General features: G+C 31.6%; 1 long non-coding RNA gene across 2 annotated transcripts; it reads right to left on the bottom strand.

Annotated features, from left to right (window-relative positions):
- Positions 1-9,502: 9,502 nt before the first annotated feature.
- LOC132730583 (uncharacterized) lies at positions 9,503-10,965 on the bottom strand. Of its 2 annotated transcripts, none has more exons than XR_009625774.1 (4): positions 10,722-10,965; positions 10,254-10,336; positions 9,816-9,903; positions 9,503-9,629 (listed from the first exon to the last, which is right to left on the bottom strand). It is a non-coding gene; the product is annotated as an uncharacterized LOC132730583 (long non-coding RNA). The 2 variants fall into 2 exon arrangements; XR_009625775.1 differs by having other exon boundaries at positions 10,208-10,336.
- Between the last annotated feature and the right edge of the window lie 709 nt (positions 10,966-11,674).

An 11,674-nucleotide genomic window follows, 5' to 3' on the forward strand; every position in this document is an offset into this window, starting at 1 on the left:
TTTTTACAAAAAGATTTTTTAAATACATCTAGCTATAAACATTAATACTAAAATTTTTTTACAAATTTGCAGCATTTTTAAACCGCTCAAAGTTTTTGTTTATGTAAGTTTGGTGCATTTCTTTCTACTTTAAAAATCTGTTTTATTAATACATTAAAAGAAATTCTTTTGAAATTTAAAGTTTAAATATGGGCTTTTAATTTTTCATATTTGGGTACAATTACTCTAAAAATCTGTGAAATTCGTCAAAATTTCGTGTTTCTTAAATGACATTGGAAACTTTCAGATGTTTTTCTGGCTTAATTATATCAAAGGGAGTAACTGCTAATTTTGAATCCCCCTTCCATCAAAAAAAAAATGGCTTTACTTACTTTTATATCGGCCCAATACTAAAGAAAAAAATACAAGCACTTACTGTTTTTGTGTTTTTAATAAAATCTTATATCTATAAAAAAATTATTATAATACATCAGATTTTTTCAGTTTTTTTTCGGGGGTATTTTAGGTAATTCCCCACTTATATTGGGGCCCCTTAAATTATTTTTCCCTTTTCATATCTAAACTTTAGTTTTTCTTTGTATTTGGGCCCCTATATCTTAATTAAAATGTAAAAAATAAGTATAAGAGGTAAAATAATTTCTGAGCCAAATTGGAAGCAGCCGTGCCAAAAAAAAAATTTTTCCCCCCTTTTTGGGAAAATTTTAAAGGCATTTTTCAAAAAATTCGCTTTTTATGTGAAACTTTTCTTTTTCCCAAATTCACGCGGTTCCGTCTTTTTATAAAAAAAAGAATTCAACGGTTTGAAAAAAAGTGTTGTATTTTTTTTAAGCAAAAAAAGGTATTTTTTTTTAATTTTTGGCGGGGCCTCTGGCGGCCACTTGAATTTGGACAAAGTGGGAACCCTTGGTTTTTGGGAAAAAAGATTTTTTTTAAATTTTTGACATTCAAGAAAATAAAGCCCGGTTTAAAAAAAACCTTTCCTGACATGGGATGTAGGCCTTCTTTCCACAAGTATTAACTATTCAATATCCTTTTTTTGTTGAAAATTTACCATTTCGGCGCGGTGAAAAACCATGCTAAAAACCTCCAAAAAAATGTTTGGAAAAAAATTTAAAGGGAAAAACTTTCTAAAATATATTTACTAAAATTTATAAAAAAAAAGACCCGGGGTGGAAAGTAATAATAGATAATAGTTGACACAAAAATTTCGCATGAAAGACCAAAACCAAAAAAGCCATACAAAAATATGCACCCAAATAAATTTTTGAATTTGGAAAAAAAACCCTTGGAAAACGTAGGAATAAAATTTTCAACCAAATACAAAAGTTTACGAACAAAAATTTTTTCTTAATTTGAAATTTAAATTTGCAAGAGGTACATGTAGATTGGAAGTTTTACTTTTTTTAAAAAACCAGTTTATTCAAAAATTTTTTGTTTCGCTTTATTAAGCTTCTTTTTGTTTATTGTAAATGAAATTTTTTTTGAGATGCATTGCCCATTTAAAACACGTAAACCCAAATTCGCCCTTTCAAATAAAAAATTTAATTTTGGGGTCAATTTATTAATTTCAAAAACAAATTAAAAAATTAAAAAAAATTTACAACGATGAAATTTATGATTTAAAATTCCCTCGGATAAACATTAATTGGTTTCGTCTTCTTTCCCCAAAGTATTTTATATTGGTAATGGCAAAAATGGGCTTATTTAAAATTTTTCGGTTTAAAAAATTTTACCGGTTTGGACCCAAAGGTTTTTTAAAATCATTCGGAAAAAAAATTTTCAAAATTTCAAACTTTAAAAAATCCTAAAACTAAAATTAAATTATTACCACGGATTTTTATTACAAAAAAAAACAAAGTTTGTGCATTAAAAGAAGTAGTCCCAAAGGGGGTTTTTTCTGATTTTTTTTTGCCCTTTAAACCATTATTTCTATGTAAGCATTAATTTTATTCATGTTTCCCTTTAAAAATTTCCCTTAAAATTTAAACTACTTTTCTTGTTGTACAATGAGAAAACATCCTTAATTTTTTTCCTTCCTGGCGGGGGGAAATTTTTTTTTTTTTTGGACTGAATAGATTTTAGAGACGACTCCCCGGGAAATTTAAAAATGGCGGGGGTAAACAAATCAAATATCAAAAAATATGTCCTGGGAATTGCCCAAAATCAAAGTAAATTTTCCCCTTTAGTTGAGGGGTACCGGGGGTTTAGTAAATTAAAAAAATTTACACGAAAAAAAGTTTGGGGGAATTTTTAATAAATAAAAAAATGTGAAAAATTTTAGGACCAAATTTTTGGGCTCCTGAATGGAAAAGGGGGAAATCGGCCCTTTTTACAACTCGGCACGGGGGCAATTCGGCCCTCTATTAGGGATTTTTTTTAATTTTTTAATTTTTTTCTTAATTTGGTTAATTAAGTTATAAGGAAGGGACGATCACTGGGTTAAAAAAAAATAAAATTGAAAAAAATTTTGCCGTTTCGTATTGTTTGAAATTTTTTTTTGAACAGAAAAGTAAATTAAAGGGGCGGGTAACGTCAAAAATGTTTTTAAAATTTTAATTTTCCCTTAAATTGAAAATCACCCGCGTTTTACAAAATTAAAAACCTGTGTTTTTCATAGATTAAATCATGGAAAATTTATTAATTGACTGTCTAATTGGATGACAGTCCTAGCCTTGGTTGGAAATAACTATTTTTTGATTTTCACACTTGATTTAATAAAACAGATAAAAAAATAATAGGGTTAATCAATAAGATAAAACAATGAAAAATTATGAAAATATATCCCTATTTACGTTTTCTTGGGTTTCTTGCATTATCGTGGAATACACCCATAAACACTTTTTCATATGAACTAAATTAACCGAGGTTTTTGAGTGAAAAAATACGAGTTGTTTCCCCTTATCTTCGAGTAAAATCGATATCTCTTATCAAATAATACAATTAAGCCATTTTTAAACCGCTAGTTTGTTGTGATTAAATGTTCGATTTAAAAAAATTTACATCAATGGAAAGCTTGGGATCTTAGCTTTTCACGTATATAATTTTACATATTTTTTTTGTCACCAAAGTATTTAAATTACTGTTAAAACCTACCAATATGTCAGACCATTTTACATACGATTTATACAGTGGAGATACGCAACCGGCTATCTTTACTCGAAAACCTATGATTAAGAATAGCAATGTCGTCTGCTAGTTGGGGAAAGTGTTTTATGGTGATTTATTTTAAAACGGATGGAGAGACGTTCGCGACTTCCCATCAATATCTGAAAACTTTCAACAAAAAGCAGATAAAAACCAAAATAAACTGTGGAAAAATAAAAAAATCAGAGGAAAAAAACATATAAATTTATTCAGTTCCCCCCCACAAATCATTTAATTTTCTATTTTTTCTTTCTGTTGCAAAACCTGTAGCGGGTCTCTGAACAAGGCGGTTCAAAGACGGTCATGTGCAATAAGGTCAAATTGGAAACATGAAACTTCAATTAAAAACCAAATTGAAAACATTGTTTATCCTTATACACTTTTTTATTTTTTGACAGGCAATCATGCTTAAACGAATAAGTAAAATGTAAACTTAATATATGTTAGGGATTATGTAAATAACAACACTAAATTGAGTAAGTTCAAACTATTTTTAGAGAAACCAAATCATTTGGTACCAAGAGCATCATATGATCCTACAAAGCTTGATTATGGTCCTAACCAAATGTTATTAAAACACAAAAAATTACAAAGCTAAGCCATTTAACTTAATTAGGAGTGACACTAATTATTTGAACTGGTGTTGTTAGAAAAAATCAATAGCAACCAGCCTTAACAACCAAATCAATTCCCAATAATGGCGAAAAAGCACCTGGTTCACATAGAGGTCAAGGTCAATTATTATTCAAGCAGAAAATATATTTGTTTTGCTTACAGTTTCGATCTTTCTTCCTTTATAATTGTCTTAAAAAAAGGTACTTTTCCCTGTGTATCGGGCTTAAACATTACTGTAACAAATAACTTAAATATAATCCAACCTTTTAACCTTTGAGAATATGAATACAAATAACAGGATTATATAAAAATAATAAGTAAGTATAATTATGGCTGAAGTTGAGCCATTCGAGTTGGTGTTACCCAAGATGACTCGGGAGGGCCAGTTAGTTTTAGTGCTGAGTTAACTCGGATTTGTGGGACATGGGGGATGCCTCTATGATTTATCATGTATGTAGTACAAGAGTACAGTAAGGCTGGTCAATACTCAAATGAGGTAGCCCATAAAAAGTCTGTTGTGCCAAGCAAGGTTTCTGTTTAAGCCTGTTTTAGTGCTAGGGTCATGCAACTTTCTAGGCCCCTACTCGGACATCTGCAGCTATTTTTCAAGCACACTCAGTTCTGCTGGTAAGGCAGCATGCCTTTAACCTAACCAGAGTTTGTACGAAAACATACAAAATTGTCATCTTACATGTTTGCATGTTGCATTGGCTCTTAACACCTGCGATTTGCCTTTCTCAGGGACATGCACACACCAGGGTGTGAGAAGGTGTTCTGCGCTTAATGATTTTTAAGTTCGTTTATAAAGACCTCCCGAACGGGTATTTGTCTTTAAATTTTGCAGAAACAGTGCAAGATACAGAAACTGCCCCCAATTCCAGGATCCTTGTCATGGTTCTTTAGCATTGCAAAGTGTTTAAAGCACTTCTACACGGGACCTTGCTTAGTCTCATCAGAAAAACCTTTTTAGTAAAATTTTAGTTGGGTCAGCCTAGGAATCGAACCAACAATGTGAAAGAATCCAAGTCTCAGACTGTCACTAACTGATTGAGCTTATGTTTTGCTGGCTATGCTTGATAAGGGCCATCCGCCTGTTATGCACCGAAAGCATTGTTGAGTTTCGGATCCCAGACATGTTGTGCCCTTAACCTGTTTCCTATATAGACGTGTTTTGATGGCTTTTCGACCTCCCCCCCTCCCTTTTTTGAAGCCTCAAAAGTGAAAAAAATGCCCTATTTAACCCCAAACACTGCTTTTCGTTTTAAGAAATGTTTCGTTAAAAAAAAAGTGATCATTTTCCCCCCCCCATTAAGATGATACATGGGTGCAAGTTTAAAATTCTTTTTAAGAAGGAAACTAGAAATGTGTCATCATGCCACGGATTGCCCCCGATGCAGCCAAAATTTTCAGATGTTATAATATTTTGGTGTACGGACATAATCCCCTTCGACAAAATCCCCTTCATGTATTTTTGTATATCTGACATAATCCCCTCCATGGGTGGACTAATCCCCTTCATTGTGAAATTTTTGAGGTAGACAAAATCCCCTTCATAAAATTGCTACCTAGGACAAAATCCCCTCGGAGGAATTCGGTTTATAAAAGTGGGTATGGAGCGACATACTGCAGTATTGCTGTGGGTAAATATCTTAATGTATAAAAAATAAGTAGAAATTACTTATTCAGCAGAAAAGCACAATTCAATTGCACATTTTAATCACATTAAAGTTTCTTTGTTAGCATTCATAACAATAATCAAGTAGTGCAGTGATCTTGGGTTTGATTAATTATCACTCTTTCATCAATAGAAATTGTAAAATGGATTAGTATTTATCAATTAGAGAATTATCAAGTTATAAATCAATGAAACAATTATTGGCTAAAATAAAATTGTTTTTTATAGCTAATCAATTTAAAACTATTAAAAAATTTTGCCTAATCAAATTATGTGTTATGCAGTTGATAAATTTACCATAACTTTAATGAAAACTTCTAAACTAAATAAAGGTTAACTATTGATACATAATTTATAAATAAAAAAAAACAAAAGTTCATTATTCATCAATTTTTAGGGAGTATAGGTAAACATTATTCATCAATTTCTATGGAGCATAATAATCATTTAGACCTATGAAACAAGGGGATTTGGCCGGGTAGTGAAGGGGATTTTGTCCAGCCTTGCAAAAACATGAAGGGGATTATGTCCACCCATGAAGGGGATTTTGTCCGGATAGGCGAAGGGGATTTTGTCCGAAGGGGATTATGTCTGACATTCATAATATTTAGTTCCAAATTTGTTTGCACAAATTATTTTTTTCATTTGCAGTTCAAAGCCCTTAAAACTTTTCAATGTTAACACAAACCATTTTCATACAATGTTCAAAGCACTGAAATTATTTAGTCTTAACCTTTTGAAAATAGCATATTTCATATTTGTAGCCAAAATAATGGCTACATACATTTCCACAAAAGTATGAGTGCTGAAACTGAAAGTTCAAAATTTTTCCAACATTCAAGAAAGATAAGTTTGTTCCAAAATCATTTAACCGCGACCAAAATTCAAACTTAAAACTGCTTATTCCTAAGATGTATCTATATTATTTTTCAAAGTGGGAAAGGGACATAACTCTGCCAAAAAATCATCGAACCATGACCCAAATTCCAAATTGACCTACCCATTTCCTTTGACATATCCATATATGTCTAATTTCAGTTGAATATGTAACACTGTTGGGTAGATAATGAACAGAAACTGTAAATTTCAAATTATTTTTCAAGTTAAAGGGGCATTACTCTGCCAAAAATCATTGAACCATGACCATATTCGAACTTGGCCTGGGCATTTCCAAAACGTATCCATATGTCAAATTTGAGTTGAATGTGTTGTCACTGTTGGGGAGATAATAAATAGAAACTGAAAATTTCATATTATTTTCAAAGTGAAAGGGGCATAACTCTGCCAAAAATCATTGAACCACAACCAAATTTGGACCTTGACCTGCGCATTCCTTTGATGTATCCATATGTCAAGTTTGAGTTGAATGTGTTGTACCGTTGGGGAGATAATGAATGGAAACTGAAAATTTCATATTATTTTCAAAGTGAAAGGGGCATAACTCTGCCAAAAATCATCGAACCATGACCAAATTCGAACTTGACCTGTATTTTCTCAAGACATATCCATATGTCAAATTTGAGTTGAATGTGTTGTACCTTTGGGGAGATAATGAACGGAAACTGAAAATTTCATATTATTTTAAAGTAAAAGGGGCATAACTCTGCCAAAAATCATCGAACCATGACCAAATTTGAACTTGACCTGTATTTTTTCATGACATATCTATATGTCAAATTTGAGTTGAATGTGTGCAACCGTTACTTAGATAATGAACGGAAACTGATGATGACGGAATGACAGAATGACGGAATGACGGAATGACGGAAGGACGGAATGACGGAAGGACGGAAGGACGGAACAGGGTAACACTATATGCCCCGGCCATTACATGGCGGGGGCATAAAAAGTGTACGGCTTGAATTATATAATTATTTTAGGTATTTTTTATTGTGCTAAATACAAGTAGGCCTAATACTATAGTTGATATAACTGAACCCCCCATACTTTGGCGCTTAGAAAGGTTAAACACTTTCAATTCAAAATCCTTCCGACATGAAGTATGAAACATTGCCTCTCTGGCCACCAGGTCTTCACCTTGTACTAATCGATATAAGGCAAAATCGCCCACCTCAAAAGCCTGCGACTCAATTTGTTGCCATGTTGTGTTTGTGAATTGAACACACCGCTCTGTATTTGCATGTTTCTTTGGTTTCACTTCCAACTTTTTACAGAAGATGCATTCTGGTGGAAACTGATTACTACAGTTAGCAAAAATTCTTGGTGAATGGTGTTTTTGAGAATGTTTTGTACATTCTGCTTTACTTAACCTATCTAGGTTTTTGGTAAAGGCCTGGTAGCACCCACGGTGGTAACCAGTGATGTTCAGGTCTATTCCACATAATGAGGCAGGAATGCTCTTGCATATGTCATGCATGCGATGTGGTGAGTCACATGGTTCAGCTAATCGCTTGTTGCGAATTGAGTGCAGCTGATCTAGTTTTTGTTCAGCAGAGACTTTTAATTTTGTAGAATTTAGTGTTACACAGTCACCATGATTGCTAAGTCCACTGTTGTGAATAATGCACCTAAAGTCTGTGGGTATATTCAGCTGCTCGTCGTACTTCCGTTTTTTACTATTGGACATTTTCTCATTTGTTTAATATTTAACACTACACGTCATTGATGATGAAGGCATTCCACATATCTAAAAAACAAAAATTATTTTTTACTTAGGAAATTCAAAATTAAAATCCAAAATAAACGTATTTTAATCATTGAATACATTGAATACAAAGTTAAATTAGTTTTTGTGACACTGTTAAGTATAGTAATTAGCATTGTGGACTTAAATTGCACCTGTTTCGTGGTAAAACAATTATTTCTACAAATTTAATGCATAAAGAATTTTATTTCAATGCACATTTTTCACATTTCTAATAAATTATTAAAACTGTCTGAGAGCGAGACAACATCAACCAACCCACACTTCCAGGGCTCACGCTGTCGGTCGCCATAGTCGCCATTTGCGATTATTTTACAAGATTGGCGATTATTTTTGCATTTTGGCTACAAAATCTGGCGATTATTTTTTACTTCCAACAGTGTCTATATAAGGTGTAAAAATCGATAAACAATGCAGTAGACCCAATTAACACCAGCGGGGTGGATTTAATTGAGTGTCAACTTATAATCGGTCACGCGCTGCTTACTATATTGCCCGAGGTGATTAAAATACATGCGAGCTGTAAAATTGTATAAGAAATTTAAAGATATTGTCCAGCATTATAATAGCCATCAAGTGTCCGTCAATTAGCCACAAAAATCGTCTTAAAATTGATAAACTGGATATTGACCAACCCAAAATTTACCGTAAATTGCAAATTTTGATTTTTTTGTTTTAAGCTGCTTGACTAAATCGCCAGTGGAAAACAATGATAAAATATTCAAAAAGTATTAACTTCCAAATAACTAATTGCACAACAACCAAAATTGTGAATATTTTTTCAGAAAACAGGAAAAAATCCGATTGTCACATATTTTCGCGACGCCGATAATTTTGATATTTATTTAAGGGTGAAAATAAGCTATGTTCTGTTTAAAAATCTGAACTATTATGGCAGAAAATTTGTATTACATTGATGATGATGACATTTTTCAGTAAGTTATTCAGAAAAAAGGCTGCATTCTGTGAATGAGTTTGCAAGTGTTATTTCTATAGGCTAATATGACCTAGATCTACTCCAGCTCTAAATTGACAGAGGTTATAGCTGACAAAATTTGATTAGAATAAACAAAAGAAATTGTCTGATAACAGCATTATGTAAAGTTATAATGAATCTTTAATATTATTGTTATACGGTAATTCTACTATATAACATGTTCTATAATAGCAATCAAAGTTGTGGTTCTATGTAAAAAAGGTAGTTATCAATATACACAAATGTATCAGTTTATTTGAAAATCCTTATAAAACTGAAAAAGTTTTATATGGAATGTTTATTTAATCAACTGCTTATGTTGTTAATGGCTAAATCGTGAATAGTCCGCTGAACTTTTGGCTATTATTTTTTTAAGTTTAAAATATTGGCTATTATTTTATTTGAGCCAGTGTGAGCCCTGCACTTCCAATGGTTGAATTACACATTTTATGTTCAAACTTACTGGTGTATCCACAGCTCAGCTGGCATTAGCTTGGGAACAAGGCCTGTAAGGCAGGGCTCAGTAGTGGAGTATGTGCAGAGTAGTTTTACTTCTAAAAGCAAAAAAAAATTAGGAATTTAGGGTTTTATTTTGGTATAAAATAGCAATAATATGTAAATTATCTTTTATTCTTTTATATAAGTCTAATACTAACACCTCAGGAAAAGAAACCTACAATATTTATATTTGTACAGTTAAAGAAAAAGTTATTGACATTACACATTTGAAAAACACAGACCTTCTGGATCATTCTTGTGTTGTTTCATATACGGTACAATAATGCATCTTCATTTAAGGTCCCATTCTGACTAAGCCAAATGAAGTGTCTGAAATAAAGTAATTCTGACAGAATGGTTTTCAAGTATGTCAAATATATTTTATACAGTAAATATTTGTATAAATTCAATTTAAAATACTGTTACATTAAAATATATAAAGAATATGAAATGTCCCACATAAATAGTTTTATCATTACCTACATGTACATGCATTGATAAATATAAATGATTATATATGTTATATTCAAATAACTTCTATGTTGTAAATGCAATTATTTTATACTTGTTAATAATAATTATCAATGTTTAGGGGTAATCTAATTTAATAAAAATAACAAGGTACACAACATACCTTCTAAACAGATGAGAATAAATTATAATGCATTTATGGCACGTACCATGTCAACATGGTGGTGCATTGGGACTCTACAGCCACTTGTCAGATTAATTATCAGTATGAATAGCTATCCTCAATCATTGCCTAAAAAAAAAAAAAAAACATGTAAACCTTGACATGATATGTCTTCAAACCCCTTCAGATTGTTAAAGAGGGCAAAAAAACAAATTATCCGGATATTGTATGCATCCGACTACTACTCAAGTTTTTTAAGAAAATTAAACAGGGATCCTCTTAGAGAATGTCCATATTTTTACAAAAAATGATTATTTATAATACATCATAGCTATAAACATTAATACTCAAATATTTTTACAAATTTGCAGCATTTCAACCGCTCAAAAGCTTTTGTTTATGTGAAGTTCTGGTGCATTTCTTTCTACATTAAAATCTGACATTTTATATTAATAAATTATAAGAAATTCTTTGAGAATTAAAGATTAAATACTGGGCTTTTAATGTTTCATACCTTCTGGTACAATCTACTCTAAAAATCTGTGCAAATTCGTCGGTAAACTTCGTGTGTTCTTCAATGACATTGGAAACTTTCAGATGATTTCATGGCTTAATTATATCAAAGGGGAGTAACTGCGTAATTTGTGAATCTACCTTCCATCTATAAAAATGGCTTTGACTTACTTTTATATCGAGACAATACTAAAAGAGAAATACAATGACAACATACATGTTTTGTAGTTATAATAAAACTCTTATATATATAGAAATAAATTATTATATATACATCATGTATTATTCAGGTAATTTTCGGGTATTTTCAGGTAATTACCCGACTTATATTGAGAGTCCCTTAAATTCATATTTCCTTTCATATCTGAACTTTATGTTTTTCTTTGTACTTGGTCAACATATATCTGTAAATAAATGTGAAAAAATATAGTATAAGAGGTAAAATAAGTTTCTGAGCCGAATTGGAAGCAGCCAGATGCCAAAAAAGACACGTTTTTACCCCCTTTTTGGCATATTTTAAGGCATTTTTCAAAAAGTTACGCTTTTTATAGTGAAACTTTGCTTATATATCCGAAATTCTACGCGGTTCCGATCATTTTGATAAAAAAATGAATTCAAACGGTGAAAAAAGAGTGTTGTATTTGTATTTTAAGCAAAAATGGTATTTTCTTTAATTTTTGGCGGCCATCTTGGCGGCCATCTTGAATTTGGACAACGTGGGAACCCTTGGTTTTCTGGGAACATAGATTTTTTTCAAATTTAGACATTCAAGAACATAATAAGCCTGGTTTAAAAAAAACCTTCCTGACATGCATCGTAGGCCTTCGTTCCTACTAAGCTATTACACTCATTCAATATCCTCTATTTATGTTGAATTGACCATTTCGGCGTTCGGTGAAACAACCATGCTAGAACCTCCAAAAAATGTTGGAAAAATATTAATGGTAACAAACT

Source organism: Ruditapes philippinarum, unplaced genomic scaffold (assembly GCF_026571515.1).
Source record: "Ruditapes philippinarum isolate M1 unplaced genomic scaffold, ASM2657151v2 ctg17293_1_1_1_1, whole genome shotgun sequence".
Lineage (NCBI taxonomy): Eukaryota > Metazoa > Mollusca > Bivalvia > Venerida > Veneridae > Ruditapes > Ruditapes philippinarum.